The 9,977-nt window shown below is 42.1% G+C and overlaps 1 pseudogene; it reads left to right on the top strand.

Moving 5' to 3' along the window:
* The first annotated feature begins 3,342 nt into the window (after window positions 1-3,342).
* Window positions 3,343-9,977, top strand: part of LOC127027904 (complement component C7-like) — a 34,357-nt pseudogene continuing 27,722 nt past the window's right edge.

Raw genomic sequence — 9,977 nt, 5'->3', positions numbered from 1 at the left:
TACTCCTGAGCAAATAATACAGAGCAAATAACTGATTAAATTAATTTGGCTTTTATTCTACTTGTTTTCATCTATAAGCTGTCTGCAAAAATTTACAATTTTCTCAAAAAACAAAAAGTGCCATTAAGTTCTAGAGAGCGTAAAGGTCAGGAGATCCTTTCAGTCATTGCAGTGGCAACCTTGCCCTCCAACATAGCTTCCCTCAGTAGAGGGAGTCTCCAAGGGAAAGCATACCTCTCTTGTTCTGGCTTAATCCTCATTGCCAGCACCACAGAAAGCAAAGCTTTTCCAGCTGAGGGTAGGGTTTATGTGAGGAAGCATTGCACCTGCACTTACAAATGTAGCTCATGGTGATAGTTATGACAATGTAAAATGGTGATTTTTCATTAAGCAGTTCTGTGTACAAGAAGCTGCAAGCATAGGAAGTCTTCTCATTAAGCTGGCTTTACTATTAATGCACATTGCTCTGACCTTTAAGAGCTTCAGGCTCAACGACAGGCTCAGTGCTGTGCATACTGTTTGCTCAAATGAATAAGGCATAGTAGGAAGAAGTTACTTTATTAAAAGAGAAGAATCATGTGTCTTACTTCGTAAAGCCTTACTTTTTTTGCAATCTAAATCTAATCAGTGCATGCATATGTGCGGCTTTAAGAAAAATGTATTTACAATGTTAGACACTGTAATCCATCACTATAAATGCTACTTTGGTGATTGCACTTCAGGAACATTTTTTAATTCTGATGGAAATGTGAAGTAAACTTGCCAGTGCTAAGTCCGGGGCCTAAGCAAGAGCCTTGTCATGAGCAGTAGCGGTGAGTACAGCTCTGCCTAACGAAGAGCCTCGAGCCCTGATCCAGAGCCGACCAGAGCCGATGCACAGTCTCATCAGCTGCAATGGACTTCACAGCAGAGCTTACATTTGGTAGAGCAAGGTTTGAAGTATGTCCTGCCCAAGAGTTGACACATTTTGACATATCCCATGGCAATAAGCAAAATAAACCATAACATATCTTATTTGCTCTGTACGTCGCAGGGCCTTATGCTGACAAGGGTGACAGTCTCCCCCTGGTATTTGAGCTGCCCAGCCTCACACTCGGTCATGGTCCAACGTGCAGCAGAGCTGCTCACTTCAGCACAGATCTGGATGCCTCCCTCCTTGCACAGCCCGTCTTCATCGCAAACACAGCTGTCGGATTGCACTAAGCAAAAGCACAGAGGAAAAAACACTCAGGAAGGCATCCGACTCAATGAAAACCAGACTAAAATGTTTCCAGCAAAACCGTAGGAGTGACAGCAATTTATGGAGGGTGCTTCTCCTAAACAGAAGTAATATTAGCTGATATTCAGGTTCAGTGCAAAAAATTAGAAGTGCAAACAAGTGGTGCACTACTGGGGCTTCCTACACTTGGAGAGGCTGGTTGTGCTTATCGGAAAAGCTTTCTCAAGGTGCCTCAGATATTGCTCTCAAAGACATGTCTGATGTTACTGCTTGAAATCTGCTAGCACCGGTTCATGTATTTACTGTTCCAGAGTCCAGATAACATATGAGAGATCTGTCCTTGGACAGTAACAAACTGATCATGCAAACACTTACAACTTGTATTTTTATTTACATATAGGCAGTTTCACTAAGATCAAAGGATCTACTCTTACAAATAAATGTGCATAGTTTTATCAGTGACAACAGCTAAATAAATAAAAAGAAGGTCCCATCTGAGATTTATTGTTCATAGCTGTGTCTTTGTTTTGGTGTTGTATGTTTATTTTTTGCCTGTGTTTGTTGAAGCTCCAACCAGTTTTGATTATCTTTTATTGTTATTATTTTTGTCTGTTCAACCCTGTTAGACAAAACAGATGAACTCCTATCAAGTAATCTTTTTTATTTTCAAAATATGACAATAACTGTGCCTTCTATCTGGGGCACTTCTAAAAACCTAATTTACTCCTTTATCTTCCCATTTCTGGCAACCCTCTATTAAATCCAATGTAGTGTAGAACACTCAGGGAAATTAGATGAGGGAATCTGAAAACTTCCACTGAAGACAGATTGAAAAAGACTGGAACTATTTCCTCTGAGGGAATAGTCATTCACCTTTGATCATAATATGAAAAACTGAGGATCAGAAGTGAAGTACAAACAAAAGTAAGTGGCTTTCCTAGATAGCATAGAATAAGACGTTCAATTCCTTGCCACAAGATACCACTGGGGAGACTGCTTGGCAAGTTTCAGGAAAGGATTAGCTATTCCTGTGGGCAGTAAGGACTCCCACAATTACTGTGTTAAGGAATTGAAAACAGGTGGATACAGTGAAAACAGAGTAGAGCAAGGGTTTCACCCAAAACTTCCAGAGGACCATCAAACAGGGTAACCTGCTTAACAGAGACTATGAATATGCTTTTCCTGTAGATAGTGCATTTTGTTACAGTCTCCTGCGGGGTTTTCTTTTCCATGGTGGGAGCTTCCTGCCATGTTTGTGTTTATCTTATCACCAGTTCAACACCTACTTGTCTCAAACAAAGTCAGAAATTGATGATAAAACCAATTTATTTAACCTTGATTGTAGAATTATATAACCTTGTCTAACAGCTCTTGATAAAAGTATGTATTTATCTGGCAGGCTAGATCTCATTCCTTCTGCTTCTGGTTTACTGAAGCTGACTAAAAATGCAGTTATTCCAAAATGCAGCTGTCTGGGCCTGCCACAAGCCAGCAAACTGTGAGGAACCCTCCCACAATGAACGTGTGGACAGTTGAACCCCTGTAACATGGAGCTCGTTGTCCAGAAAAAGGCATCATCCCATGGCACAATCCCCAAAGCAATTAAGCCGTGTCCAACTGCTGCATTTTCACTCCTGGACAAACCAGCCTTGTACGGTTGTCTCAATATTAATTTATCCTCACTTGTTTCCTGAGCATGGCCTCTCACTGAATTCCTTTGGCACTAATTTATGTGCTGGGAGGCTTTTGACCTCTGCTAAGGTTGAGGGATGGGGCAAAAAGCCATTTTGACTTTAGCTGCATTGCTTTCAGACGCACAAATGTGTGGCCCAGGCTGTTCACTCAGCTCTTTCATTTTGATTGGCAATTTCTATCCCTGGAATAACACCTGAGGCAGAGGTCTTTGCTCATAGTCATTTTGCCTCATCTGAAAATCCAGGCATTTAGTCCATCCATGGTCCCGCTGTAGTTAAAGGAGAGAGATAAATGGTTCCAAAGGGTAAATCATCCCATCTTAAATTAGGTGTCTAAAGTAGGCTGGATAAACCATCCTTGGGAGGAACCCTTCTCCTTCCATTAATTCTAACAGGAGCCTAGACAGCCCCCTTAGGCTAGGCGCATAGATGGCTGAAGTTAGGTAAAATTAATTTTGCCCTGACTGACTTAATGAAAATATTTTTATAGCAATTCTGTCTTCCTTGCCAAAAATCAAGAGAAAACTCAGTGTCCTATGGATGAAATGCCATACAGAAAAAAAATCCCAATTAATTCAAAGTATGAATACATCCTACAGGCTGGACTGGGTCATATTTCTCCCAGCAACCTTGCCGTGTGTCTTTTAACTAGTGCCTCCTTTCCTCTTTCTTTCTCGTTAGATCTCAGAAATCTGGAAGATGCTGTGAAGACATTGGACAGATGCCATGACAACAGCCTCCAAAGGAAGTATGTTGGTTTGGCTGCCTGCAAGGATATGCTGCCAGAGGAATTATTCTTGTCCTTTGTGGGATAAAAATAATCTTGTTCATTTACATGTCTTCAAACCTGTTAGGAAAGAAAGATTTTTTTTTTTTTTTATATCATCATGCAATCGTCTTTAGTATTCAGGAGCACTGGATACTTCTAGGGTAGGGAATGGGCAGAGCTGTGGCTGATCCAGTACAATCCCAGAAGCTCTTAGCCCCCGTGCAGGTCACGGGTGAGGACAGAGTTCACTGCCAATAGTGAACTCCAGCCTCCTCAAAACCCACAGACTCATGTACTGGCAGCTGCTGAATGGCACCAGCCTAAATTCAGCACTGGCTAATTCACCCTTCTGCTTCGATGCATAGGAAGTAGTCCAAATGATTTAGAAGGTGACACATCTGGATTTCAGGACTGTCTTTTCGATGTAGGAAACAGCAGTCTGTCACTGCAGCCTGTGTCCCATTGCAGCTTCCGCACAGCACTTTTGGTCCAGCCAGGTCCAGTGATGGGAGAAACTCTTTGTTGTGCCAGCAAACACTGTGATCCTATTAAGCATCTAGATCAGGGTTTATTGAATACTGTGGAGGTGGGTGCCTTTCTGTATCCCCTAACACCATGTTCTGCAGCCCCTCCGATCTGGTTGGGGTTGAAAAACTGAAGCAAAATGCAACGCTGGACATGCCCATCCGTTTTTTTCTTCCATCCCTCTGGGGTACAAGCCCCTCTGCCTCAAGCTGGTCCCACCCAAGGCCCATAGACCTTCCTGACCTCCTTGCTCTGCCCTGGCACTTTTATGGGGAAGAAGAGAATCGCCCACTTCCAGTCCCTCCCCACAACTAAAGCAGAGCAGCCTTACAGATAAGTCCAGCTCAGGGACAGGGAGACCAAAACCAGGGCTGGCTAGGCAATACAGAGGAAGGTGGGTATGAGCACCAAATAACCTCAGTGGCATTTGTTTTGCATAGGTTTGGTGTCATACTACGTAGCACCATCGCCAGGGTGCAGTACAGCCATACAGTCCCTGATGTGACTATGGTGGGATTTGCTCCAAAATAGAGTAGTTGTATTGGTTCTATGAAACTTGAACACTGCTGAAAGGACTTGTGTGTGGCAAATGCAAGACTGATATCCAAGCAATTTCTGTCTAATGTCATCATATATTTGTGCACATGTGGAACGCCCTTTGTGCAAGTGAGGATGACTACAAGGGTAGGAATGGTGAAGATTCAAGCTTGATATATGCTAGAAACTAGTTGGTGCTTGATACCAATTATCTTCAGAGATGCAGACAAGCTGAAGTCTTTATTTCTAAATGTGATCTCTTAGATCAAAGGAATGCTTTTAGGTCCTCTTGGATATTGAACACTTCGACCTAGGTAACAATGTCTCAGGAAGGCTGCAGGAGAACTGAGGAATTCAAGGGCAAAATTTTCATGAGGGTCAGTTTGGATGCCTTTGTTTCTGGATATCATCTTGATTTGCAGAGGTAGACACCTCGGTTGGAATTAGTGGGGAAGAAACTACACTGAATATCTGTTACCAAGCAGCCACAAGAAACGTAACTTTATTTGTATGGTATCCAGATTCTTCAGTTTGAAAAGAAAACTTTCATGTGTGAATTTGAACCAGAAACATTGGTCACCACAAGATGACAGTATAGTTCAACTAAAACTTTTCTCCTAAACAACTCTGTAAAACCTCTCTAAACAGTAACAGTAAATTAGGTTAATAAATTGAAAACAATATTATTTGTACAGTTCTTAAATCTCTATGACAATAACAGAAAATATGAGCAAACAGCAATGCGTATGAAAAAGGCTGTTGCATCCTGCTAAGAAACTAATGATTATAATACAAAAAGCTTTCTATTTGTTTAAAATGAAAATGGGTAGAAGAAAATTAAACAGCTGTCACTAACTTAGGAAATTGCTTGTTAAAATATAGTGGAAATGATCAAAAAATTATCAAACCTCTTTGTATGACAAAGCTTATACAATGTGTATAAAATACATTTGATACTGTTGCTTCCTATAGCCAGTCCTCAATGGGAAGAGAAGAGCCCCTTTATCACAACTACATACTCTTTCCATGCATTCAGACTCTTCTTTTCCGTAAAAAGCAGCACAAAATATGACCTCACATGTAGCACACTGAAATCAATGCCAGAGTTTAATAATAAAAATCAATTATTCAAACTCACACTAAAGAGGGCCTCCGAGTGTTTTTCTCAATACTGAATTAGAAATTTTCATAGTCACTCATCCTTTCTATTTACGATGGCATGAATAGGTTCGTACTGATGATCACGTAACATCTCTTCTACAATGCTCATGAGCAGTGCTCATATAGGTTAAGTTACATTAGAAGAGCAATATTTTTTTATTACCGCTCCTTAGCATTGGACAGAGAGACCAGATAATAGTCTTCAGACCACTGACAAATGCTCGGAGGGTGGCACTAATACTCAATAGATCACAGTTTAAGCATGACTACCATCACAAACCTAGAAGGATCAAGAGCTTCCCACTCACTTCCTCAGTTGCATTTAACCTTTACCTTGGATAGCTGGGAAGGATCCTGGGTCCTTTCCCACAAGAAACCCCACTAAAATCTTTCTTTGTTGTTACATCTTGCTAGGGGAACAGGGGCAGCATACCTCTGTACAGCAGAGGTAGCTACAAATCTGGGACACGCTTGTTATGCAGTGCAACCGCGTCTTACAGAATTTTAAAATTTCCCTAGGTTTGGTTTTTTTTAATGCTTATACTTAGACACATTACAGAGTTGTGGGGCATTGTTGCACCAAAGCAGTAAGTCTCAGAAGGGATTTCACTGGCTAGCCTCAAGCTTGCAGAGGTGGTTGTGTGGCAATTTGGGCTGAGCACCAGAAGGGGTGCATACAAGAAAGCTGCAAGTCCCTTTACAAGGTAACAGCCATTTTCTTCTCTTTTCAGTTGTATAACAACTAAATATTCTTGTCTTGTTAGTATTATTTTGATAACAAACAACCTATATTGATCTTGTTTTGTTTGATACTGTTGTCTTAAACCTTTGTTGCATTATTCATGCACAAATATATGCACACACAAGCCTAGAACAAAATTTTCACTGGAGATGCGCAAAAAGCATTTGAGCCACCACAGTCCGGAATTGTAGTCTGCATCACATTCCAGGTGGAAAGGCCCAGCTTCTAACCACGTTCCCCTTAAATTGCAGCAGAAAATATTTTAGTTAGTCGTTAGGAAAACTTTTGTACCAGTGCAGACTGCAAAGCACTGGACTTAATCTTCCTTCAGATGATTCTGGAGTTTTTGAGAAGAGACTGGGCAAATGTTTGTCTGAAATGGCTTAGGTGTAGCTGATCTTGTAGTGGGGAGGCAAATAGGCTGGGTGATCTTCTGAGGTTCCTCCCAGCCATATTTCTGTGATGCTATGATTGTATAAGAGGCCTCTAAGTATAAAGACATAACTGTATCTCTAATCTTCCTGGGTGTCGTGTTCTCAGACAAACGCATTTGACTAATTTTATGCTTGGAAAAAAAGGTCAGATCTTCACGAATTCTGCGTTCAAATGTTGTCTGCTTTTCCCATTATGTTAGTTGGCCAAATAAATGTTATGGCCTCTACCTTACAAACTTGCCTTGCACTGACAGGTTGGCATTTTAAACATCCATCCTTCCCCAGGGTAATGTAGGTCTCTGACTTGCATTTTCAGGATTATTCTAAAGCACATTAAACCAAAAAGATTTATTATTGAACAAAAGAAAAGCAAATGTTGCCCAGTCATATGTGTATATCTCTATGCAGGTGCATACCCGTGGATGGTTACATACTTAGCAGTAGTAGCAATGTTTTCTTTCTTTTCTTTTTATTTAAAAAAAACAATCACAAAAGCTTGTCTGATTCATAGCTAGACACAGTCTAAATCTAAGCCCAGACATTATGGCTGAAATTTGCTAACTTGGAAGCCCAGGGCTGAGTGTCTAAATATAACTAACAATGTTAATTCTTTTATACTTCCAAATGTAAAGTTAGATTCAAACAGTTGGCTACCTTACCCTCTCAATTTTCTCACTTTTTATGTAGAATTACACACTTGTCTAGGTATATCTCTGCCATCACATTCCCTCCATGCGTTACTCAGCTATGCTTCAAGTGCATATGTGAATGATTTTGCTTCTCACCAACCATTCCTTAGAACGTGACTTGATGTTGTTCTCCTCCCAGAAGACTTCTGGGTAGCTGGAGAAACACACATGCATGCTTTATAGCACCTTCTGTCTCCAAAGGTAAGCAGGTAATTCGATTTTAGAAGACCCATCCAGGATTGGCACCTGTTAGTGTTAAAAGCACTGGTACAACATGTACATGGTACAGTACATTTTCAAATTTTCATGTATGTTGCATTTAGAAAGTATCTGAGTACGTGAATAAATAAAAAGCTGTGCACAAACTGTGCGTTAGGTAAATATAAGGTGTCTGATTTTCTTTCAAAAACACGTATTTGCTTCTCACAAATATTTGCTGTTCATACATTTCAAGTTTTACTTTAGATCTAACATTCGGGAAAAAAAATACATATGTTTACAGTGAAGTCGAAGGTCAGAGAAGAAACCATTGGAGAAAACTGGGGCACTCATGTTTAATCTGAAAACCAGTAAAAATAAGCCTAATACATTAGGATCGGTAGCCCTTGTCCTTATGGGAGACTTCAACTTCCCAAACATCAATTGGGAATACCATACTGCTGTGATGAGCAAGTCTGGGAAATTCCTGAAGTTTGTGGAAGATAACTTCTTGTCACAAGTACTCAGGGAGCCAACTAGGAAAGATGCCCTCCTAGACTTGTTGTTTGTGAATAGAGAAGGACTTGTGAGGGATGTGATGGTAGGTGGCTGTCTTGGCCACAGTGATCATGAAAGGGTTGAGTTTAAAATTTTTGGTGTAATGAGAAAAAAGATCAGTAGAGTTGCTACCCTGGATTTCAGGAGAGCAAACTTTAAGCTATTCAGGGAGCTACTTAGAAGAGTACCCTGGGAATCTGCCTTTGAGGCCTTAGGAGTCCACGAGTGCTGGTCATTTTTTAAGAACCACCTTTTAAAAGCACAGGAGCAGGCAATCCCATTGTGTTGTAAGTCAAGCAAGCGGGGCAGAAGACCAGCTTGGCTGAATCATAGAATCATAGAATGGCTTGGGTTGGAAGGGACCTTTAAAGGTCGTCTAGTCCAACCCCCCCTGCAATGAGCAGGGACATCTTCAACTAGATCAGGTTGCTCAGAGCCCCGTCCAACCTGACCTTGAATGTTTCCAGGGATGGGGGATCTGCAACCTCTCTGGGCAATCTGTTCCAGTGCCTCACCACCCTCATTGTAAAAAATTTTTTCCTTATCTCTAGTCTGAATCTGCCCTCTTTTAGTTTAAAACCATTACCCCTTGTCCTATCGCTACAGGCCCTACTAAAAAGTCTGTCCCCATCTTTCTTATAAGCCCCCTTTAAGTATTGGAAGGCTGCAATGAGGTCTCCCTGGAGCCTTCTCTTCTCCAGGCTGAACAACCCCAACTCTCTCAGCCTGTCCTCATAGGAGAGGGGTTCCAGCCCTCTGATCATTTTTGTGGCCCTCCTCTGGACCCGCTCCAACGGGTCCATGTTCTTCTTGTACTGAGGACTCCAGAGCTGGACGCAGTACTCCAGGTGGGGTCTCACCAGAGCAGAGTAGAGGGGCAGAATCACCTCCCTCGACCTGCTGGCCACCCTTCTTGTTATGCAGCCCAGGATATGGTTGGCTTTCTGGGCTGCGAGCGCACATTGCCGGCTCGTGTCCAGCTGTTCATCCACCAACACCCCCAAGTCCTTCTCTGCAGGGCTGCTCTCAGCCCCTTCATCCCCCAGCCTGTATTGATACTGGGGGTTGCCCTGACCCAGGTGCAGGACCTTGCACTTGGCCTTGCTGAACCTCATGAGGTTCACATGGGCCCACTTCTCGAGCTTGTCCAGGTCCCTCTGGATGGCATCCCTGTCCCTCAGGCGTGTCAACCACACCACTCAGCTTGGTGTCATCTGCAAACTTGCTGAGGGTGCACTCGATCCCACTGTCTATGTCATTGATGAAGATATTAAACAGTACTAGTCCCAATACGGACCCCTGAGGGACACCACTCGTCACTGATCTCCATCCGGACATCGAGATGTTGGCCACTACTCTCTGGATGCGACCATCCAGCCAATTCCTTGTCGACCAAACAGTCCACCCATCAAATCCATATCTCTCCAATTTAGAGAGAAGAATGTTGTGAG

Source organism: Gymnogyps californianus, unplaced genomic scaffold (assembly GCF_018139145.2).
Source record: "Gymnogyps californianus isolate 813 unplaced genomic scaffold, ASM1813914v2 HiC_scaffold_104, whole genome shotgun sequence".
NCBI lineage: Eukaryota > Metazoa > Chordata > Aves > Accipitriformes > Cathartidae > Gymnogyps > Gymnogyps californianus.
The sequence above is the reverse complement of the archived record's forward strand: the minus strand, read 5'-3'. Positions and strand labels throughout refer to the sequence as shown.